Source organism: Gymnogyps californianus, chromosome 12 (genome assembly GCF_018139145.2).
Source record: "Gymnogyps californianus isolate 813 chromosome 12, ASM1813914v2, whole genome shotgun sequence".
Taxonomy (NCBI): Eukaryota; Metazoa; Chordata; class Aves; order Accipitriformes; family Cathartidae; genus Gymnogyps; species Gymnogyps californianus.
Genome location: NC_059482.1, coordinates 14,170,566 through 14,195,387, shown reverse-complemented (window position 1 = coordinate 14,195,387; position 24,822 = coordinate 14,170,566). Strand labels below are relative to the sequence as shown.

Below are 24,822 nucleotides of genomic sequence, written 5' to 3'. Positions count from 1 at the left end.
TGGATAGTTTGGGAGGTGACAGTGGGCATGCAACTCTTCATGTAAATCAGCACGGGTTTGACCTTGTTTAGCAGTAAAAGTCGGTTAAATCAGAAGGTTCTTTGCCAATATATGCAAAATGAGGGTAGAATTTTAATCAGGCTTTCAGAAAGCAATGGTATCCTTCTGGGCAGCTTTTACAGAGAGGCACAGGAATGAACAGGAGGCTCCTAGAAAAGCTGGAAACCAGAGTAACCTCTGATGAGGATGAATTAGAGGCCTACTTCCAGTGTAAGCCAGCTAATGACATTCTGGTGTAAACCAGGAGAGAATAACCAGCCCATGAATTGTTCAGTTTTGTGATATGTGTATTTTTTTAAGTTCATGCTATGCTAACAAAAGTGTTTGGAACAGGTATACACAGTAGGCCAATCATTACACATGTAATTCCCATTGAAATCAGTACATTTAAGTAAAGGTTGCTTTGTTTTTATAGAAACAGTTCTTCTGGGTGACTACAAATTTAGTGAGAAAAACACCAACAAGTTACCAAGCTTGTAGAAGCAAGAGATTTTTTTCCTGATATTAAGTTCAATTTTCATATATTTTGGATGTGGGGAGTAGGCAAAGTTCCTACCTGTTAAGGAGAGCAGGGACAGGGCAGACTTTCAGGTGGCATCCATTTACAGCTAAAGAGGCTTTCATAACTCAGACCAGCTGTGAGGCTGTTCCCAGTATTCTAATCAAGAAAAAGCAACTGTGTATAGTGAGCTCCTTTGATAAAACTAGAGGACCTAGTTTGTTGCTCTGAAGGCAAAATTAAGGATGTAAGCATAGCAAAATTTTTGGTATTGCTCCTACGTTGCTGAGAATCTCTAGGGCTTATCTCTGTTTGTCAGGATCTTCTAAGCTTTGCCGTGCTGTTATGATTGCTGCATCACTGACTTTGTTGATGGAGTCAAGAATAAACTTAAAAATGCAGAGGGTCACAATGACCTGTGGATGGGAGGCTCTTTCACAAGTATTTTGGAGGAAAGAAATTGGAACTCAAAATGATCTTAAAGTGGAGAACTGGACTCAAGCATCAAACAGGTAAGTGCAAGGAAGGAAACACACAGATAACAGAGAATATTTGGCCTGACAGCTGGTCAGCAAAAACAGATCTGGTGTTTGTAGCATATTGTAAACTGAATATATGGAATATGTGGCAAAAATGCAGTGCTGTTACCAAAGAGAAAAAAAGCTAATTTTAGTTTGGGATGTCTTAACTGGAGTTTTGTATCTAACATGGAGGACATTGCTTTGTCTTTCCTGGGATTTTTGATCCTTCAGCTAGAACATGGGTGCAATCCTGAGCTTTACCCATTAAGACAGACATACAAAAATGAGAGAAATATGAAAGTAAAAAATAGAAATGAGAAGTTCAGCAGATTTAACCTCTGAGGGAAGCTTGAGGAAATTAGATTATTTTGCTCTTAGGAAAAAAAGGCGGCTAAAGGAGACCACAGTAACAAATATCTAGTCTGTAAAAGATGCTACAAAGAAGACTGTGATTTCTTTTTTTCTGTATTCTCTGAGGGTAGAACAAGAAGTAATCAGCTTTAATTATAAGAAAGAAGATATAATGCAGGTATTTAAAAAAAAAAAACCTTTTCCACTGTGAAAATAGTGGAGCAGTAGAAGCAGGCACCTAGGTATGTGGTAGGGAATCCTTAGAGAGTTTTTCTTAAGGGGATATTAAGAAAACATGTGTCATGGGTTGTCTTCGGTATTCTTGATTTTCCCCATAGCACAGGAGATGGAGCAGGTGATGTATTGAGATTTTCTTCAGACTATTTGTGTGTTCCGTGCCATAGACTGTAGCCTCTCATTTTTACTGTATTTTGATTGCTATGATACAAAATGGAAATAGTTCAACAGAGCTCTTCCGAGGGCTGTAATAAGATCTCACAATGAGAAGTGTGGTGGATATTGCAGGAAATTCTTTTTATGTGCCATAGAGCAGGTGTACATCTCATAACAGAGCAGGGGGTATTGTGCCTTGAAATAATGGAATTATGAGTTTGGAAGTTCTCAGAGTGGCGTTTTCCAAACTTGCTAGTTTGTCAGGCTACAGTTTTGTTGTTTTTTGTGGTTTGTTTTTGTTGTTTTTGTTTTTGTGGTTTTTTTTTTTTAAAGTCCAGCCTGAATATATTTCTTTACGTAGCAACGTAGACATGCTTTTGCCATTTCAGCTTATTCTGTCTACTCTAGAAAGGGAGAGAGCCAGAGCAGACAAAACAAGAAACAAAACAACCCTCAATTCAATTTTAAATACAAAAAGCTGACATTCATAGATTTTCTTTTAAAAATTTTTTTTAAACTTTCTTTTTCTTAAGGTCAAAAGGGGCCTTTTAGATTATCTGGTCTGACCTTGACTTGCTTTAATTTATCAACAACGTCAGCGCTGGTGACAAAAAGGTTTCTGATGATGACATAGAAACACAGTCATGTTCAAGAGCTAGTATATCTTCACATACCATCTAAGAGTTATATGTGTGTGTATGTGCGTGCTTATATATATGGATACATTCTTATTGATGCATTTATTTGCATCAGTGAAATATTGGATCTTCTGTATCATTAACAAATTTATTCTATTTTTGCAATTCTCTTCCTTTCTAAGCACATTTTTGAGTATTTGTAGGAGTGCTAGTTTCTGAGAGGCAAATCTTTCAGATTGTGTTAAGAAGTATATGATCAAGTTTGCAAACATAACAGTCCAATAATTGTTTTAATACAGGTCTTCTTGCCATTTTATTTGATGGAATAAATAATTTTTAAAGTCTTGGTTTAGATTTATCTTAAAATGCATTTCCACACCATTTAAACTCCATGAATATAGAACTCCTGTGGGCAATTCGTATTTAACATGTTTCACCTCTGGATAAATGATAGTTTTAGTCCTGATGATAATGTATTTCTCATTAATTAGAAAATGCTTGCTATAGAGACTGAGAAACAAGTTATTGGAACAGGCGCTACTGATTGCAATTAAAAAAAAAACCAAATAGACAATATTTTTTTTTTTTAGGAGACTTTAAGATGATACAAGTAATTATGAAATTTCTTATTATTTTCTTGTACTTCCTGATGTATTTTTCTGTCATCTGTCATTTCTCTTATTGCAAAGGGAATTGGAAACACCTTCTTGTTCTGCAGTTCTATAAACTTAGCACAATGTATAGTGACTCAGACTAATGGATGATTTCTAATACAAGTAAAAATAGTTTCTTATGATTCTGACTCAGCAGTATACTTAAGCATGTGCTTAGTTTTAGATATGTGCTCAAATCTTAAGTACGTTATAAACCAAATTTAAGCACTGAACAGAAAAGAATGGAGGCAAATCCTTCAATCTTTTTTATTTATTTAATATGCATAGATCAAAAGACATTTCCCCTAGAAGTTCCTTATTTATTTCCTGTTCACTCTCAAAGTACTTTTAACAAAAGTTCCAGTCCTGAGCCTGACTTTGCAGGAGTCATGTGGAGTTTGCAGACTCAGGACCTGATTCATGACACTGTTATGTAGCAAAGTAGCTTGTTGTTATCAGTCTTTCTCAACTGTTCAGGAGTTCATTGTTTTCAACAACTAAAAAGTGGTTGATTATCACAGAGAAGCAAAATGAGATCATCCGTGAATTGTAGGAATTCTGCCTGTACTGTGTGAGCCTTTCTAGCACAGGTAAGATTTTTTCAGAATTGATGTATTATTCCTTTATCGTTAAGATCGGAGTGTTTGGAGTAGAGAGCTGTTAAAGAGGCTTGAAATGAGGTGCTGTAAGAACAGCGTTTGATTGAAAAGGTATAGAGTAATGAAATCCACCTAAGCAATGAATTATGGGGTCACACTGTATTATCAGGAGAACAGAATTAGTACAGCCCAGAAGAAAAGTGAGTGCACAGTATGACAATAGCCCAGGGCATATCTGAGAGGAATTAGTGAAATAAGATTATTTGCAGTACACAATGCAGATACAATAAACAGTAATGGGCTAAAATAGAAGAAAGGAAACAGATGTAAATAGCAGGAAGCATTCTGTAAAAACACCAGTTAGGCACTTGCGTAACTGCTGTTCGTTATGCATGACATCCATGATAAGCTACCATGGCAAGACTAGTCAAGAAATTTTGTATGGATTTTACAAAGATCAACAAACACCATCCTACAGGACTCTGTGCAGTCTATATCCTTGTCTGTCACTATAGAGTAGGTGATGAGATGGTCTTCTCAGTCTGTTGGAGTAAGATTATTTTGTCTAGTTTAAGCAAAACAAAAAAAGCCCAGAACAGAGTAGGGTTTGTTCCTCTTTTTGTACTTTGGAGGTAAAACATGCTGTTACATGAATACTTTAAGCCAAGTCTAAGGGAGGACTGAGCAATGAAAAAAACTTGTCTAATTCAGGAGTCGTTATTTTGTTAGATCAGCAATGCATCACTCTTACTGTGCATGGGCCATTGGAAATTAAAAAAAAAAAAAAAGGACAAAAAAAGAAGAAAAAAGAAATTGCTTTAGAGTGAGAGCCACACCATAAAAACATTGTGTGCTTTATTTCAGTGGACCTGCATTCTGATATGGCTGTCTGCCATTTGCGATGGCCACATACACCTCCAAGGCTTGCTTCTGAGCCAAGGTCCACTTAGGCAGGATTCACTGTGATCTCATGGACTCACATATTCTCCATTGCAAAAGGCTGCAGAAGTATATATCTAATTACAGATGTTGCTTGTTGTTGCCAGCTCAAGCATTTCTCTGCTGGTAAACTTTCAGCCTGGAAGTGATGACTGCCTAAGGCACATCTCTTTACTGTTGTTATGAAAATAGGAAAAAAGGTTGGTTGTGTGAAAGATCCAAGAGATTATAAAGGTTGACCTGGAAAGATGGAAGAGCAAAGCTGGTACGCTACTGGTGCTAACCAGGAGAGAATAGAAAAAAAAAAAGTATTCCTAAGAAAAGACAAATTTGACCACTAGGACACAGAAAAGTGTGATTTTTCCCATATATTTTTTTAGGCAAGTATCCCATTGAGTTCAGTAGGGACTTCATACAAATAGAAGTGTACTGATGTGGCAAAAATGGCATATTTTTCTACCAGAACAACTCTGCTGACACTTCACTTATGAAAATGGGATATAAATGGCTTTACCGTCAGGGCTAGAAGTTTTCTAGCAGAGCTAAAAAAAAAATCCTTTTTAGTCACTGCACTTTAGTTTTCATTGTTGCAGAACTCTAGTACTCCAAGTTTATCACTGTAAACTCACTTATTTCAAGGACTTCTGAGACACTATAGATATGAACTCCTTAAAATGGAAGTTTATGGATTTGAGTTAGTCCTTTTCAAAGCAAATCAAGTTTTGTTGTTGTCTTACCTTAGAACCAGAGGGGGTTTGATATTTCTTACTATTTATCGTTGCAGATTTAGCTCAGCAGTTCTTTATTAGCAGTGTTACTTATGGCTTTATTTGGATAAAGAATGATTTTAATGTTTGTTGCAACCTATTAGGAATTGTGCATTGCTTGGTTAAAAAATAATTTAAAACATGACCTTGCTCCCATAGTTCTTCCTCTTTCTGCCTTATCCTGACTGTAAAGCAGTTCCATGTCCTGTTTCTGTTATAGTTAAGAGGAAAAACCCAGCAAGCCACTGTGCATTAGTTTTGCTTAAGGAGAAGATTGCACTGGCCACTTGCATCAGTCAGAGAGGAGATGCTTATGGTAAATGTGCATGTGAGAAAGCTGAGGTGGTTTTCTGTCATGTTAGTGTAATAAGAAATTTGTGTCAAGTATATTTGAAGCGTGTTTAGACTGAGAGCTGCACCACTAGAAACTGTGCAGAGTTTGCTGTGCTTTCCCATTTGGGGAAGCTCCAGAATTCTGAGATGTGCCCTTCAGCTTGTTCATTGCCTGCTCTTTAGTGTTGAGTTCCGTTCCTCTTGCTTTCCACAAAATTTGTGTGAGGTCTTTGGATGTTTTTACAGTTAACTTAAGCAACTGCCAAAGAGAAAACAGTCCTTCATAATTTTCTGGTTCATGGACCATTCTGTTACTGTACACAAATGAGTTGTTATGCGGAAGTATGCTGTAGTAAGATGACTCACTCCAACTACTATTACCAATGAACAAGTTGCTCAATTACATTATATGACACCATATCTAGCACTTAATATTTTTTCCCTAAAGCTTCCTCTAGCCTCTGTTATATTTCTGCTCTTCTCTTTTTAATGTGGAAATAAAATGTGACGTGTGAGTTTTTGTCTTATTTCTTCTTGTTCTCTGGTACTTTTTACTTGAGAAGCTCCTTAAAACAACTGACCATCACTGCAGATTCCGTGTGCAATGCTTTCTCCAGCCCCCAGTTTCTTTCATGCAAATCTTTTTTAGGCCATGTGTATCCTAATTTTACTGGACTAAAATTGTTTAGTAGACATTAGTCCAAATCAAAGAGGAAGCTGATGTATTTCTTTTAGAGCTGGTATTTCAGATAATGATTACCCAGAGCTTGTTTCTGCACTCAGCAATACTGAATTATTCTACCCTTCTAGCCAAAACCTTTCAAGATGAAGCAGAAGAGCAGAATATAATTTATGTGTTGTCCTGAGGTAAAATCAGATGTTTCTGTCAATTCTTGCTTCCAAGATTTTACAAGATCTGTAAATTAAGTGCTATAGATGGTGTTGCCTGCCTGCCTGCTTTTGACAAGAAAATCAGAGTTGATGGACATTGATTTGCCACTGGGAACCAAAACCATTAATTGAAGCTGTGGTGACTAATCCATTACTTTGCTCTGCTTCGTGGATCCTGACTTAACAGTTGTCGCTACAATCAAAAATTCAGTCATGCAAATGCACCTATTGTGATCAAAGTAATCAATTTTTCTAGTTTGTTGTCAGCAGGCTCAGGATTCTAGAAACGTATCCATGTATCACTGAATTGCCAAAGTGAACTGACTGCTCCCAGGGGTGAGGAGTGTGTTTGTGTGTGCTGGGGGGATGGGACACCAAAGCAAACATGAGCATAAAGTATTATTAATGCTGCCAGCTCTAGTAGTGGTGTGAAACAAGACACTTCTATATAGATCTTTGAAATGAACATGTAGGCTTTGGGTGGTTTGTTTTGCGTTTTCTTCTTTGGATTTATCTAGTTTATAGTCGCTCTAAATTGGGTGTACAAGAGAAGCTGCAGAGGAAATACAAGAATAGTCCAGTGAGGTGGGGTTTTTTTGCTTGGTTGGTTTTTGTACTTGCAAACTTTGGCTCTGGAGACTTTGTCTGGGTTTTTTGTTCCATCTATTACTTCTTGTGATGGAGGGAAAGAGAGCATTTACTCAGAAAAGGTTTGAAGGAGAGGCTTTTAATCTAATTCATGTAAAGTACAGTGAAACATTACTAATAGAAGCCTCATGAATACATATACTTTTATTAGTTGATATTTGGGGAATTATCTGAGCATCCCAATAATAAATCACTTTATCACTTATTGATAGCACTTGCATTGATGTAAATCACAAATATGTGTGCTGTCAGGTTCACACTGGCCTAATTGGGATTAGCAAATAGCCTTTTCCCATCTCTACAGTTCCTGTATGTGAATAAATATACAACTTTAATACTACATTAAGTGGCAAGTGCATGACATTCTTTATGTTTTGCTGCTGCCTTTCCTTAGCCTTAATATACTGAGATATCTCAAAAGCTTGTTTTGTTTTGGGATGTTGGAAGCTGTAGATTTTTGTGACTTTCAGATTCTTTTACATTCACGCTGACACAGACTTAAAATGCATAGGTGAAATTTTAAGGCGATATTTTTATTTGGGGAGAAGGAGTGACGTGTGCCTCAATTGTTTGGTTGGTTTTGGTTTTGTTTGGTTTTTTTTTTTTTTACAAAAGACTGTCTAGTGGTAAAATGTAGTTATTGATGTCTTCAGTGGAAATAGTATCTTCTGATTATACCCAGCGTGTGGCTTTTTACTCTATTTTGGAACATGTCTTCATAAAAGAAAAAGTTTGCATTGGGGGGCTTTATGCACAAATACATCTGTATTCATCCGTGGAGAACACTATTTGTAAGAGTTTTGCCTGTGGTGGCTGAGGGTGTGAAGTTCAGAGAGCCCTGACTCTTGGACTGCAGCTTCTGTGGGTTGTGGGGTAAACATTTTTTGAAATTTTTCAGGACATTTTTCTGGTTTTATGACAGAGCAAACATGAGAGAGTGCCACGTAGGTTAACGTAGACAAGGTCTGAGCAGTCAGCCCAGGTCTGTGCTTGAGGCGCTAAACTGACAGCGTTTGGGAGGCATCAGGGTAGAAATGTTTATTCTCGCTCCTCTTTTCACTCAACTTGTTGACTTGCAAATATCCTCTAGTTTTAGTGAAAGTCCCAGTCAAGCTGCTATCGGGGTTTAAAGCATCATTAAGTTTGGGTGGAAGGGTTTTATTTATAGATGGAAGGGAATTAGAGGAGAAAAGCTCTAGCCCTTATTATACAGGAGAACTCTGCAGTAAATATGTACCCTAAAATGTCATAATTCGTGAAATTTCTCATCATTAAGGAACAGTCCAATACCCTTGATCCTGATATTTTCTCAAACTAGTTTGCTATAGATAATTGGGGTTAGAAAAGTGCCATAAAATATCTAGGCTGACATAAGTGTCCTATTTATGATACAGGCTGTCTTGCATAAGGGCAGGATCTCAGGTTGATTTTTTTAGCTTCATAATAATTAACATAGATAAAATAAACTTACATGTCCTTGGTTAAGACCAACAGCAGTGTTAAATACTACGACAACAGCATGTGCTTCATTTCTCAGCATTCCCTTCAGAAGAAATCTCTAAGCCTTTTGTACTGTTAATTAGCAAAGCAATATTACTTTGCTGAACTGAAGTCAGAATTCTCATTTAATAGTCGTCACTATAAAGTCTACATAATTGCTTATCATTGCTCATATATACGTGTGTGTACAGTTGATATAGCACTAGCTGAAGGAGAGGAAAAGATACCCTCTGTGTGAGGAAGTCACTGAACCATGTTAAACAATTGTGGGAATAACTCTTATTTTCATGACTTTTGCACATGTAACTCTGAACCATGAAACTCTATTCAGATAGATTTGTCTGTTTTAATACACCAGCACTGTAACTTCGTTAAGGTCAATTGCAGAGGACTTTTGCCTTTTTGTTAGCTGCCTTGGAGAGGGATGCTTTGGTTTTCATTTAGCTTTGTCAAGTTACAGCATTTTTTTCTGGTTTAATGTTAGCATCAGGAATTTCATATCTGGTGGATTTATATATATTTATTTTTCCTGAATGACATGGAATATATTACTTTGAGGTCTTAGATGTTAGTTGGAGTGGCAGAAGTATTGCTTTATTCAAATGGTTCTGGGACTCTAAAGATTAAAAAATCAGTGTGTTATATAGATGCTAAAAATGGACCAGTTTAAGAAATCAAGAAATCCTGAAAATGGCATATCTGAGCCTTGTTGATGGTGAAATTTTTAACCCCCTCTATTTTTAAAATGGATGTATAAAGGTGAGCTTTGTAGACCTAGACCTGTGCTTGGAGAAAAGTTCTTTTAGTCCCTAGAGAAGCACCAGTAACACTTATTTTGATGAGAGTCTGTGTGCTGCACTCCAGAAAGCTCTTCACCTGTGTGTGTTCACCTCCACCACCAAGGCCAGCAACTGGCCACAGTCACACTGCGGGAGCCAGGGCTCTGCCTTGCCGGGGGAATGGCTGCTTCACAGGCCCTGCTCTGTTGCGTGTTTGCAGCAGGGTCAGACCTGCACCAGGCCCAAGGACATCTCCTACCTTTCTGAGAGATAAAAGAACTAAATGGGAGGAGTTTCTTTGATGCAGTGCTGTTAGACTAGCATTCAGATCTTCATGGAAAAAATAAAAGGATCTTGACTTTCTGCAGGAATTTGCTTCTGCCATGAGGTCTCATCTCATGCTTGACCCTACCATTTGTTGTCAAAGACATTTTATAGACATTTCATATGTGTATACATGCGTATTTGTGCATATGTGTGTGTATATATATATAAGAATGAATTACAAACGGTTTTGTCTGCTTCATCAGAAGGTTAATTTGAGGAAAAAAGTTAATATAAATATGTCTAAAAATATGCTACATACCTGACTTATTTCATCTAGAATGTTTTAGATGAAGTGTGTGGGTTAAATGGAAGTGGATGAAGAAAGCATTGGTTAATCTCTAATACAAGTTGGTAGTTATAACATGTACAAATCCTAGTGTTTGTGTATGTTACATGCCCTGATAACATGATTCTTGTATAGTTGTTTATCCTAAAGTAATACTAGTATTGTCTCTTAGTAATATATAACTTTTTATTAAGGGGGAAGGTTTTTTTCCCCCCAATAACTTGAGTTTAACTATGTACCCAGCCAAGTCTGCCCTCATTAATTGCTCCATCAGTGGTAGAAGATTTGTTTAAATCAGTTGTCTTGTGGCATTGGGGTAATGTGAATTCTGTTGTTACCCTGAGCTGCAAGCCAAGGGCTGAGCAGGTGTCTAAACAAGTTTATTGTATAGTAGGTGTTTCCCAAGTGTTCTTGCTCATCTCAGTGTATCATCAGTTGATACTGAAAGAACTGACGGAAGCTGACCGGAGAGTCTAGGTTTTGGGAGGATTTGCTTTTTTTTAATTTTATATTTTTAAAACTGTTGTTATTTTTGCTCTTCCAGTGGCAGTACCACTTTGCTGACCTTAATTCACATCTTTCCTGTATAAAAAGTATGAACTACTGAGTTTCTGTATTTTAGATTTGTAGTCTTAAACTTTTTTTAAGTGACACCATGGTAAACTGGTGTCAGAATGGGCAGTTCCCTCCCTTAAAGCTTTCTGCAAAATGAAAGCCTGTTTTATCAGTCCCCTGTTAGGGTCCTGCCATTCAGGTTGCTCATGAGTTTGACTCTGCTGAAGGTCATGGCTATTAAGTCCTTTGTAAGAAGCTCTTTGGAAGAGCTGGTAGGCTTTTCAGTATTAACTCCTAGTCAGAATATTTTTAATAAACATCATCATCTGAATAAGCGAATATGGGGAAGGCAGACTTCATTAAGTGTTTCTTCTGGCTAATATATCCTAGAGAATATATATAAAATATCATAGAATCAGTATAATTGAAAAGAAAACACAAGTTTGGGAAGAGGGCAGTTTTAGTCGGGATTTACCCTTGAAATTATTTCCTTGACCTGTGTTTATAAGAAAGGGGTTCGAGGTCCCTCTCCTAAGGAGTTAAGCTACTGCAATCAAGAACTGTTCTTCTTTGTCAGGGTTGTTTTCTGGATTTTTAGGCATCCAGTGTGGATCATGTAGTATATGTGAAAAAAGGGAACATCAGGGTACTACAAAAGTGTGATTGTAGATCATGGAGTTCTCTGGAGCTAGTTTTGTAAGGTGAAGTTCCTACAGCAATCTTTTTGTATGTACACTTTATTTATTAATTATTTTTGAATTCACATTGAAATGAAGCAATTTTTGTAAAACCCTTGAAATCCATGTATGAAACGAATTTCAAAAGGAAATTCTGTAAATGGTGTCTGACCTGCTCTCTTCTTTCTTTATTTAATATTTATGTTGTGTGTGCAATAAAAGCTATGTAGTGCTTTCCAGGAACTTCAGCAGCTGGCCTGCTTCCAGCATGTTTTTCTCTAGCCAATGTTCTGGAATAGGTGGTGATTATATATCTGTATAAGTGATTAAACGCATTCTCATTATAAGTGAAGCTTAACAGTGTTTTTCCTTATGGTCCAGGACAATGCGTTCCTCATCAGTGTTCTTTAATAACTTATCTATTTCTCCTTCTCTTCCATTTTGTTTCTGTTGGACATTTTCTGACTCAGCTGACCACGTTAATCTTCAATAGTGCCTGAGGGATTTTGCTTGGCTGCTCCTTTGGCATAGTCCTAAATTAGCTCCGTTCACGTTTGTTCAGTATATAACACTGTATTTAATAGGACAATCTCTGTTCTTCTGTTGGATAATTAGTATTCCAAGATAGTCTTTTCTGTGACTGGTGATTTCAAGTCAGAACATTTGTTGGCATGATATTAGTTTTTTCTTCCTTGCTACTAATACACAGAACATTTTGTCAGCAAAGCCAGTAGTTTGACTCTGCTCTTCCTGTACTGACAGATCGCCTGGTAGATAGAAAGAAGCATTAGATTCCATTTTCTTCCATAAAGCTCAAATAAAACAAATAATTCAATTCCCATATCAATGCCAGGCCCCTTCCACATTTTATCCAGGCTCGGCAGATGTAACTTTTTGAAGATAGCTCAGTGGGGCTTTTTTTGTTTGTTTTGGTTTTGCTTTTTTTCCTTCCCAATGAACTCTTTTGAACATCTCACTTGGGAGATCACAACTGTTACTTATTATCACATTTAAAATAAAATTCCCCAACAGTAGCTCATTCAGGCTTTCATGTCATCATACTTGTTGTCATACCTGCTGACTGTCATTCCTCAGCTCCTGGAAAAAAACTCTGAGTGGCCAAATATGCAAGGATGTGTTTGCTCACTCACTGATTTATTGAGCTGCTGTCCTGTATATCCCTTCATTGTAAGAAATTGGATTTAATGTTAAGATACTTCACCCATAGCTTTCTTTTACTTACTGTTCCTGTTCTTCTTTCCCATCCCACAGTGATTCAATGATGCAGTGAGTACCAATAAGACTCTACAATATTGAAGGGGAAAAAAATGTTTATCTGCTTGTATGAAATAAATGTCTGTGGTGTCTGCCTATAGGGAGGTGGCTTTGGAATACAATATATCATAGATTCCAAAATTTTTAGGCATGTTCAGGGTGTAAGTGACCTGGATGAAGAATAGGAAAAGCCCAGTGGATTTTGGTTAAAAATGGGAAGACTGGAAGGAAAGTTTTAGAGGTCTCCAGCAACCTGTTGAAACAGCTGGTTAGGAGAACCAGCAGCTATAAACACTTCTATCTTTTGTATCAATGGATGGCTCTGTAAAGCTGTCATTAACCCATTGCAGTAGCAATGCATCCCACTCAGATTGTGGTTGAGTGTCACAGTGGATTGCACCAGTCATCCCAGTACAAATTAAAACATTGACTGCCTTGAATGAAGCTTCTTCCAGCGGGAAGGGAGCAAATATATTACAAATGGCAAGGGAAGAGCCAGGGGAGGAGAGAAAAGAAGCAGGATAGCAGGAAGGCACATAAAGCCACAGACGTAGTGTTACCCTACTACACAGGGCTTCCTGTGAGGTCTTTTCAGCCTTCATAATTCTTTAAGTCTTTTGCTTCTCTGTGCAATGCTGGCCTTGGTATATTGCTTTCCAATTTAGACATTACTATGCTTAGCATTAAATGAATTTTTCCAATTTCTGATCTCTTCTGCTTCTTACTACCCTAGTGCCCTTTCAGTATCCCTGTACAATCTGAAGCAACTCACATGTTCTGCACTCATTATCTTCCTGTTGAATCATAGGTTTCCCTAACTTTATCCTTCACCCAAGGCTGTATGTTTCCATGGGTTTTTCTTTCTTTTTTTTTCCCCCACAAGAAAACATAATTAGCCTTCAAAAAGTAAGAACTGTATATCCTTATGAACTGCTAATCAAATTTGAGCCCAACAAAAAATTCTAAAGAACTTAATATGTATGTTAAATGTTAAAAGTATGGTTATAAAATACGATTATTTTTTTAAATTATTATTCCACTCAAATCAGAGTACACATTCTGATAAAAAAGTAATGAGCAATGAGTTGCCATGTCCAGGAGAAACAAATGGGGTTGTCCCCACAAATTGCTTTCCTGGAGCACTGTTGAGAATGAGGGCCTTAAGCTGATTCTGTTTCCATGTTTTTTCAGCTCAGATGGGTCTGCCTGATCATGCAAATTCTTTTACTTTGTTCTAATACCCTCTTAACTGTTTCTCCCACTACTGCTGAAACACTCGGACCTCCTAATAGAATATTGCCCTCTTAATAGAATTCATTCAGACTCAAACACTAAGCTTGCTTTCAAAGTGGTATGTTGTAGAGCCAAAGATTTTCCCCTTATTTCACATATGTGCTGAAGCATAACAATAGAGCTACAGAATACTCATGCTTATTGTAGGTAGATAAGGTTAATTGACACTCCGTTTGTTATTTATTTAGTATGTGTTGTAGTGATCAGGAGTTCTGGTCACAGGTCATTGCCCACTAGGAGTAAAATGAGAATTTTCTGGCTTCACTTGTGTAGAAACCTGCCAGAATTTAGTTTTTCATAGTGAAAACTTCCATATGTATGTTTCGGGATGATTTTTTGTTTCTTATGGGAAGTTTCATAAAAGTTGGTATGATTTGTTTTCAAGATTACAGGAATATGCTATTTTTTTCCTGTGTTAAGTTTCTTTCTTCTCTTTCTGAAAACCTTTGGCTCCTACTTATATTGGAGCAGATGCTTGAACTTTGGTAACAAGGTCTCAGTTGTATTTGGCATGTGTGTTTCATTGAAAAAAAAAAAAAAAAACCCAACAAACCAACATTCCTAGTCTGACCAAGTTGCAAGCCACCAGTCAGTTTTGCTGCACTTGTTAAAACAATCATTATGCATGGATATGGGGGGATGAATTTAGAATGCTTTGGATAAAAGCCAATCTTAACTACTATAGCAACTTTAAATACTACATTTTGGATCATTACTGAAGATGCTTATGGTATGAGGACCCCCACAGTTTTTCTTCCAGAGCATGCAAACAAGGGTTTTTTGAGACAGTGGGTTCTGGTGTCAGTTTTTGTGCAGTGATACTCTGGAAGATACTGTGGAGGATATGGGAGACCTTGGACTCTCCCCAACCCCATTTGGAAACAAGTTGTGAAATAAAGTAGACCTGCAAAAGATTTATGGTTATGTTTAGATGGAGACGTTTTTTGAAAAGGGAAATAATTGTCTTTTTTGTTTCTATAACAGGACCAATACATGTGTATAAGCAGAATATATAAGAATCTGGATTAATGATTTCCAGCAAGGATCACATATCTGCTACCAGTTAGCAGCAGCTGATGTCAGTATCAGAAAGCCCTTGTTGGAAGGTAGGACAGCTGTATTTTGAAAGTACTTACACTTTCTTAGCTGCAACTGTGTAGTGCTGATGATATTCTTTATGACGGTGCTGGGTATTTTTTGTGGTTTACTTATGTTTCATTTCACAGAACGTATGGAGACAGACCCCACAGGTAAACTGAAATGCAGGTTTCTCTCAGCAAGTCCTTTTTTTCTATAAGAAAAATTAGAATGATCAGAACTAGAGGAACTGAATGTTTGATATTTGGAAGTCTTAGACCAAGGGCTAATCCTCTTGTACAAATTAGACTACTCAGACATATTAGATGCATTTGTGTTCTCTATATGCTCTGTGTGTCCATGTTTCCTTGTGTGGAGAATCACTGGCAGAGATGTACAAACTTAAAGGAAGGTGCAGTAACTATTCTGAACTGCTCAGTCATGTTCTCCTACCGGCACTTTTGTGAAGTCCCATTGACTTCAGTAGGACTCCTTGTGAGAACAGACAGCTTTTTAATGCAACAATGAATACTTGTATATTCAAAGTTACTTTTAACTCTAGTCCCTCATTCATAGAGTAAGAGAGAACAAAAACTAGAAAACAAAATCTAATTAATCTAAGCGTATTGGATGCTTGTTAAAATTCACCTGTCTTAGAATGTCCATTTATCATGATTATGACTGAACAACCAAACTAAGAAAGGTGCTGCTTCTTCATTTGATGCAAAATGATGATTTATTACCCTGTTTTTTAGTAATGGTTAAATCTAATGGACATTTCTGCATGACAAATCATTCATCCTCAGAGTAAAATTAGAGATGTTATTCTTTCATGTAGAACATTTCACAGCAATTCATGGAATACAGAAATCTTGTATCACTAGTTGCCAGAGCACTGGCTGCATATATAAATTTAAAGAACACATGTGCATATTAATGTTTTAATATGATACAGTCTCCTGTTTGTAAAATTATGTAAACACTTTAATTTGACCTAATCAGTTTGCAAACTGCATTTTCCTTCATGCTTATAAATTCTATGTCAGAGATCTGAAAAATACATATCATGATGAATAATCATATTCTTCTTCCATTCGTTGTATGGTCATATAGGAGTAGCATAAATGTTAACGAGTTATGCTTGCACCATAGGGAGAAGAGCAGCAGACCATGTACTCAAGGACACGTACTACATTGTTAGATTACATGGCCCTTGTATACATGTTCCATCTTTAATTAGTGGATTCTGTAATTAGTAATAGTACTTCCCACCTGAAGAAACTCCTGGAGTGAGTTTCAGTCTATTAACTCAGCCTGGTATATATGTTTTGTAATCTGGAGTGCAGTGGAATGAATATTTGCAAGGCATGCACTCTGACATCTATAACAAAATGCTTTAAAAAAAAAAAACCCAACTACTTTTTTTCTTTTTAGGAAGAGATATTTTAGTATTACTACTAGTCATTTGCTTCTAGGCAGCTCTTTACAGAGATCCTCCTGAGTAACCTCACAGTACAGTCAGCTGCCAGGTTAGGGTCTTGATGCTACCCCTTTAACGTAGTAACAGAAGCTCCGTGGATTTCATAAAGGAGAATCAGTCTTCAAATGTTCTGACTCAAATAGCAAAAAGATGATGTAAATTCTTCCATAGATTTCTGTGGAAGTCTGGCTGCTTTATTATTCTAACATTCTTGTAGTAGCATATGTTTTAATCTACTTCTAGGCTCTTTTAGTCATCAGAAAAACTTCAGGCAGACGGTGTTCTAATTAAACCATTTGCTGTAAACTGAGCTAATTAATCCTTTGGTTGTGGGATTAGGCATTTGTGTTAGAACTGGGGTTTACAGAAGACCTCATGCTTCAAATGTTCGTACTCTGGCCTGTCTCCTCCTTGCACACAAAGTGATTTATTGTTAGTAGTAGCACTATACAATTATGTAATAGTAGTATCAGCAGGCCAGCCTTAGGACCTGTTTTATTGAGTGCAGTGCTACCAAAGGGTTCATACAGTGAGATGTAGGACAAAGAAGACTAATCCACTGAGAAGCTGGTCTGGCATCTAGGATCTCTTTTCACGGTCTTGGACAGTAGCGAGTATAGGAATCAGAGCAAGCTCTGAATGAGGTAAAGAACAGTGATTTGGTGATGATCTGTCTGGTTATGGTGGCAAGAACAAGTGTCCTGGCAAAGGTAATGCTAGTATAAGTGGTACAAGAGTTGGACCAAGTGAAAGGGAGTTAGTTAGAAGGCAGTTAGTTAGTCAGCTGATCTCCCACCCCAGCTCCTCTCACCTCTGACTACTCCTTATTGAATTGTCTTCCTTTGCACCACAGGCCGTCGTTCATTGATGCCACTGAGCAATAATGTGATCTGGTCAGAGAACGGGTCACCTGAACGCTGTCTTGCTACTGCGATCGACAGTAGGCTGTGGCGATGAGGTGCATGTACAAATGGAAAGGATCTGTGCTGCATTCCTGTAGTACGGGGATCTTGGTTCCATGTGAGAAGCAGTATCTGTAAAATGATGCAGCTAACTTAATTCTCTATTTTTAGTACTTTTCAATGTTTCAGATTCAGTATTATTTCAGTGTGTTCAGTGAATTGATATAATTATTTTGTATAGTCCCTTTAGTCTCGGGGCAAGAGCTTAGAAATCCAGTGAAGTCACATTACTACTTTTTTGTTCTTTGAAGCTATTGGATTCATTTAGATAACGCATTTCGGTCTTTGGAGTCAACAAGGTGGTAATTTTAAATGAAAGTTGGGAATCTTATGCCACTATTTCATTGTTAGTGGTTGGTTGCAAGTCACAATTACGGCAAGGTTCATAATAAAACTTGATAACAAAACAGCAGCTCAAGTGAGAGGCTAGAAAGATAGATGAAAAGTAGGTGAAATAATTAGCTGTCTAAGAGTTGATCTTAGATGGCAAAAAAGCATCTCAGGATAACAAATTACTACTACTGAAAACAATCCTTTATGTGCAAGGAAAGGTAAAACAATATCTACTAACTAATAGTTGTTACAGAATGCCTCACAGTTTGGACATAAGCCTGATTTTACTGTTTGCCAATAAAACAGTTGCATCTGTTACAGAGGAGTTTCTTCCTGGTGGCACACGCTGCCGTTGCGGCCAGTCTCTTTTTGAATTCCTCATAGCTTTTTTTAAACAAACGTTTTTGAACAAAATTAGTTCTTCCCAAGGCTTTTTTTTCCCCCTTTTTCTTTCTTATCCAGGATGTAATCTGGTGTTTCATCTTAATCAAACTAAGTGTTGTTTCACTTCTTTGGAGATACAAATGTCTTTGTTAGACCAGGTGTTGTCATCTGTATTAGCCTACTTAAAAACTCTGTGCTGTAGCAGAAAAAAACCCTCTGTTCCTTCCCCCTTGGTATGATATTGTGCATGTTTCAGCATGAATTGTTTCCTCCACTGAACCTTCATATTTTATACTACAAAACGTAGTGATACAGGGACAGAATACTCAACCTTTCCCATCTGCAGTGGGGCAGATCCTGCTTCCTCTAAGTTCATCCCTTTTAGGATAGTAAAAAATATCCCAGGATGGATTAAGTCAGTATACTCTGCACCACCTGAGAGAGGCTGAAATTTTGTTTTGTGTTCTTACTCTCCGATGCAAGGAATAGGAAGGGAAAACAGCCAGTGTTTCTGGAAGCTGTTCTGTGCCTTCCACAGAATCAGGCAAAGCTCCCTGTTTGGTACTTTCCAGGCTTTTCAGGAAGGTGGATGTCCTGGTTTCGGCTAGGACAGCGTTAATTTTCTTCCTAGTAGCTGGTATAGTGCAGTGTTTTGGATTTAGTAGGACAATAATGTTGATAACACACTGATGTTTTTAGTTGTTGCTAAGTAGTGTTTATCCTAAGTCAAGGATTTTTCAGTTTCTCATGCCCAGCCAGCAAGAAGGCTGGAGGGGCACAGAAGTTGGGAGGGGACACAGCCAAGACAGCTGACCCCAACTGGCCAAAGAGCTATTCCATACCATATGACATCATGCCCAGTATATAAACTGGGGGGAGTTGGCTGGGAGGGGCGGATCGCGGCTCGGGAACTCACTGGGCATTGGTCGGCAAGTGGTGAGCAACTGCATTGTGCATCACTTGCTTTGTATAGTCTAATTCTTTTAGTATTACTATTGTCAGATTATTATTATTATTATCATTATTTTTCATTCCTTTCTGTCGTATTAAACTGTCTTTATCTCAACCCACGAGGTTGGGTTCCCCCCCCCCCCGCCCCCGATTCTTTCCCCCATCCCACTGGGTGAGGGGAGTGAGCGAGCGGCTGCGTGGTGCTTAGTTGCCGGCTGGGGTTAAACCATGACAGTGGAATCATGTGGAGATCAAAAGATCATTAAAAGTTTAAGTGGAAAAGCTAATGAGCAGCTGGAGGGGGTTTGCTAGACTCAGTAAATGAATATTTAGCTGCATGAAATACAGGAGGATATTTGGTTCCAACTTTGCAAATGGTGCAGTGCAAGCATTCTATCTGACTGGGGTTACTATTGTCAGAGTTTTTCAGCACCTCTGGACACTCTGTGATCTAACTTTCTAGTAAATATGGTATTGCCTACCACTGATACCAGGATTGCTGTGTTCTAGGATGAGCTGTTGTATTTTAAACCAATTTAAAAAAAAAAAAAAAAAGCCTTCCAGGTTTAAAAAAAAATTAATAATTCTGTTGGTTAGTTGTTCTTAATGTTTGTTCTCTAATCGAACAATACTTGAGAAATACCTAGTTGCCCTCAGCAGCGATTTTTACCTGTGACATCTTATTGAATTTACAGGCAAGATGTAGAAGGCGCAGTATTAATAAAGGAAAGAATCTATACCTTGTGACAGATCACTGAGCAAACATGGTCCTAGAAGAGATTTGAAAGCCTTTATGCAATCTCTATGGCAACAATCAAGTGTATGTACTTATATTTTTTTGGTCCTTGGATGAGTGGTTGAAGGATTCATTTTGCTTTTCGTCTTACTCTCCTTGGGCACTTCTGTTATCATATACATATAGCAGTTTTCTGTAGTGTTTCTTTGTCAGTAGTGATGGGAGTGTACACAATAGTACAGGTCTGTATTTACATTACTGAAGGTATTGTTTCCTTTTTAACTAAACATGATTTCTGTTTATGTCCACAATATTTTCACAGCTGTATACAATTGCATTTGGGATGGTGTTTCAGCACTTGCTGCATTTCCAGCCTTGAGTCAGTTCTAGCTATTTTTCAGCATAAATCATAAGTAGCAAATGATGTTACACTATGTAAAACTAGGGGAAACTTTGGAATTCTTAGTGTTCTGATATGTAACTAAGTATCCAGAGCAGGACTGGACCACTCTTCTGACTGTTGAAATCTGCCTGCCCTTCTAAAGAACCATCTTGGCTTTGCGTCAGAGCGCTATGTGGAATCTTCTTTGCAGACAGTATGTGTTTTCTGAACAAAAATAGGAAAACACTGCAAAATACATTTTACAGATGTTCAGTGTGAGAGACCATGCTCATGCATGTTGACATTTTATTTCCAAACTGTGGAGATGAATGCCCCTTGGATTTGCCTGCGGGAGGAGAATTTTATAGTTTCTTATAAAAGTTATATAGACACCAGATTCAATTATGAACTCTGAAGAAGGAAACTGTACGTTTATTACAGAAACTGGAAGAGACATAGTAAAGCACAAGGTTTTGGTTTTGACTGTTGGTTGCATCGACAGGAATAAAATTAAATGTATATTTCAGAGGATTTGACCAATAAATTATCACCTCTCAACAACTTCCCTGTTTTTAACTGAACTATTTATCAGAGTGGATAAAAGTTTTCGGGACAAGAGAAGGTCTCTTGCTTGTCTGTAAAATGCAGTGTTGGGTAAATAGTACTGAGAAGTGGTAGCCTGCCTGTCTGTTTTCTGCCTGCTTTTGCTGGAGCAACAAAGGTTATGGAGTTCCCAATGGATTCCAGAGTACCTCCTGCTGCTGCTCGAAGAGATCCTTTGTCTTAACCTTCTCCTTTCCTTTTGAAGAGAGATGGTGTGTGTTTGCCATGCTTATATGGACTTTCAGATTTTAATTTGAACATTTTAGCACACTTTTATTTGAAATAGAAAGAAAAGCATCACGGCTAGTAGATAAGGGGACATTTCAAGCAGAAATAGTCCCTTAAGCATACAACAGGCAACAGAAAGATTACTCAGAAATTTCTCCAAAACAAAGTAATCCCGAAGAATCCTCCTTGTTCTTTAAGAGCCCACCATACTAACTTAACAAAATGCTTCCTCCCTTAAGCAGGGTCTCATTCCTCTATTTTCAGGAATTTAGACCCTCTTTCCCCCTCCCTTACTGCCCCTTTGGCTTTGAATAATGTTTGCAAACTTTGAAGAGGACAAAGTGTCACTTTTCAGAATTTTGACAGGATGCGTCGCTGGTCAGTCAGTAGAGCAATGCCCTAAAGGCATGTCTCAAAATCCCAAATTTTGACATGCATTCCCAGGGAACAGACTGAAGAAAATACATTAAATGTACTGTGTGTGTTCTCATGTAAATGAAGAAACTCTTCTGAAACCAGTAATGTGTTACAGGGGGAAAAAAATTGAGACGATGGGAGAAAAATTAGGCTAAGCTGTGTTTTAAAGCTGACACATATCTTGATACATGTCAGAAACTAGTCTTAACTTTTATGTGGCATTTTGTCAGAACTCTGAATTTGGTGTTTGCATTATGCCACAGAGCTCCCTAGCTCGTAAAGGAATTTATCTAAGAGGATTTGTGAGTTACAATTCATGCCTAAAGCTATGCTTGTCCATCAATAGACTGTGGGTAGCTCTGTACTTATAGTTCTGCAGTTAATTAGCTGGGTTTTTTATAGGTTCAGGAGTTCTTGTGCTATTTTCATTGCTTTCACTACTTAAAAGTAATAAAATGTTGTAACAAAACTTTAGAACTAGTAATGTTTTGATAGATGGATGACATTACTATTTGAAACAGCAATACTAATTTGTATCTTCCCTATTTGCTGAACATTCGGATTAAATCTTTGTCTCATAGTCATTTAATGTGCTGAGTTTTAGACATTCACAGCTCGATTCTCTCTCCTGTCCCTGAGGTTGCCAACATTATATTTTCCAAATTGAGTTCTGTGTGTTTCTAGTTTAATGACGCTGTTTCTTGGTCTCTAATCTGATGCAGTTTTATGGATTTCATCCACTGATATTCTGTAAAATAGTATTTATTCACTCATATTGATGCTGCATACTTCGCTTCCATAGATTTTTTTTTTTTCTTTTTCTTTTTTTAATTTGGAAGATTTGTATTTGGACCTGTTTTCATTCAGGCTGACAAAAAGGAAGTAAAAGAAAAGATTACTGAAAGGGGCTGAGAGAAAGTATGGTAGAAAGACAGATGCCCTCTTTTTCCCCTTCAGTAAATCACTTCTCGGAAGTATTGTATCCAGACTGGTGATGCAGGTTACAAACACTCTTCTCTGGATCTGATCTTTCCCCTGAAGTAATGTAATGTAAACAAGTACTGCTTAGAAAAAGACACCCAAACCACTCCACTGTGGTACATATACCATATCCTGGTATTCTTGTTCCTTCCTTCCACCAGGCAGTGAGACTGAATTGCAAATCAATACTTGCACTTATTTTAGCTAGACCACACATTGGTCTTATGATGCTGATTAATCATGTTACACCACGTGTTCTTTCAGAATTTGACAGCTGAGATTTTGGAACTCCTAATCTGACCCTTCAGTCAGGAACCTTTGCAATGTTTAGAATTTGGGTCTGAACAAGTATAGATAGCTTATTGAAGCAGGATTGATAATACACCACATTTGGGAATAACTTATTTCTCTCTATGCTATTTTTTAATGTTTGATCTGGCAAACATTATTAAAGGAATGCTTCAAATTTGATTACTCTTCTGACTGCTCACCTAACTCATGTATGTGACATGCCTGGGGAAATTATACACAGTGGTTTGGAAGCTTTATGTCACTGTTTAAAAATATTATTTTGTGAAGAGTATAATTATTAAAATATAAGGCTAAAAGCATTTAAAGAATTCTATGCTGTCATTCCTGATTAACTATAGGACATTGGGGTTTTTTCTTAATTTATTCTTCCCAATCCCAGCTATTTTTTTTTCTTATTTTTAGTCAATGGAGAATTAAGCAAAACAGAAAACAACAGTGTAACAGGTCATAAAGAATTCTGACATAATTCAGGAGTCTACCTATTGCAAAAAAGTTCTAAACTGGAAGAGATGATTATGCAAAATTTTAGAAGTGCTGCATTATATTTTTTCATTTCTAAATTATTAATCAGACATTGATTGAATATATGACAAGAGTGACTTAGAAGGGTACAGGCAACTGAACTGCACAGCTGAGTACTTCTCAGTGTGATGCAGATATGTAATCTATGTTGGTGAAATTGTGCTTTGTCAAAGTCCACTTCAAAAGTAAGTACTTCATTTGAGTGAGCAGTCTTTGCTTCAGCAACAAGTTTAGGACAGTGTCAGCTGTCCAGGTTGAAATTACCATATTTTCAGCCCTTTAGGTTGTAAAAGACCCTGCTGGGCAGATTGTCCCAAGCATTCTCTCAGCGTGTTGGTAAGTGGGTTTGTGACTTTCATACCGAACTACTTTTTGAAGAGAGAGAGAATATTGAGAATGGTTTATAGAGACAGATTTTCTTCCTCTCCTTTTTGTTCTCATTATCAATACTTCCCCACCAATGATTCACAAATGCATTAAAACACATTCATCCAAACCTGGTACACAGCCATCAAAAAATGAGACAGAAATGAAATTTCTCAAAACCGTATGTAGCAAGCAAAACATCTGGTTAAAAATATATATGTTGATTTATCAGTTAGCCTTAGATGCTGTGATATGGGAGAGCTTTCATTTACTAAGCTTAGTTACTTTGTCACTGCTGCTCCATTTAGCTGAATTCTTCCTAGTGAAAATAAGGATAATGGAACATTACACTTTAGTCTTATTATTTATCTGTGTATGAAAAGGGGAGGGGAGCAAGTCCTAAATGCAAATAGCCACAGACCTTGCCTCGAAGAAGACTACTTTCTATTAAATGCATAAGATTCAAAGCAATAAATTAAAAGGCTTATTGAAATTCCAAGCATTGTTTCCATTCTCATTTTACATTAATCTGCAAAATGGGCTCTTTCTTAATATAGCTCCAAGAAATTGGTGGTGGTATACTCTTTGCCTGGGTAAACTGTTGCCATTGCAAGTGGTTTGGCTGTTTATTTTTTTACCTCTCTGAATTGAGTAGCATTGCTGAGGATCCCTTTCTTTTCATCCTCTCTCCCCTACTACTTCTGTTAACTGGATCAATGGATGGAAACTTTTAATTTTATGATAGATGGAGCCTCAAAATGGGATCTCATGTTAAGACTCGGAATAGGGGGAAAACTGTATTTGTGCTGCCTTTTGTGTTCTTTCCCCAGGCTGTTGGAGGTCAGAATAGTCAGACTCATGGGTTAAGGCTGAGTATTATGCAGTGGGTCTGTAGATAGAGGTGTACAGAGGAACTGGAAACATTATGCTGCAAAAGAAATGAATATATTTGAGAAAATAGGAGTTGTGAGAACAGGAATGCAATGGGGAACCATTAGCAAGTGAAACTCCTGTTAGATCAACTTTGCCTCTGAGTCTCTGGCATACAAGTGGATCATCTGTTACCTGTTACAAGAGCAAATGTCTACAATTCTTTGGACTTCC

General features: G+C 37.4%; 1 long non-coding RNA gene across 1 annotated transcript in view; it reads left to right on the top strand.

The window, feature by feature from the left end:
• Positions 1–15,063, top strand: part of LOC127021048 (uncharacterized) — an 86,351-nt gene extending 71,288 nt beyond the window's left edge. The window contains exon 5 of the long non-coding RNA XR_007767154.1: positions 14,969–15,063. This is a non-coding gene — a long non-coding RNA (uncharacterized LOC127021048). The remainder of the gene's footprint in view (positions 1–14,968) is intronic.
• The last annotated feature ends 9,759 nt before the right edge of the window (positions 15,064–24,822 follow it).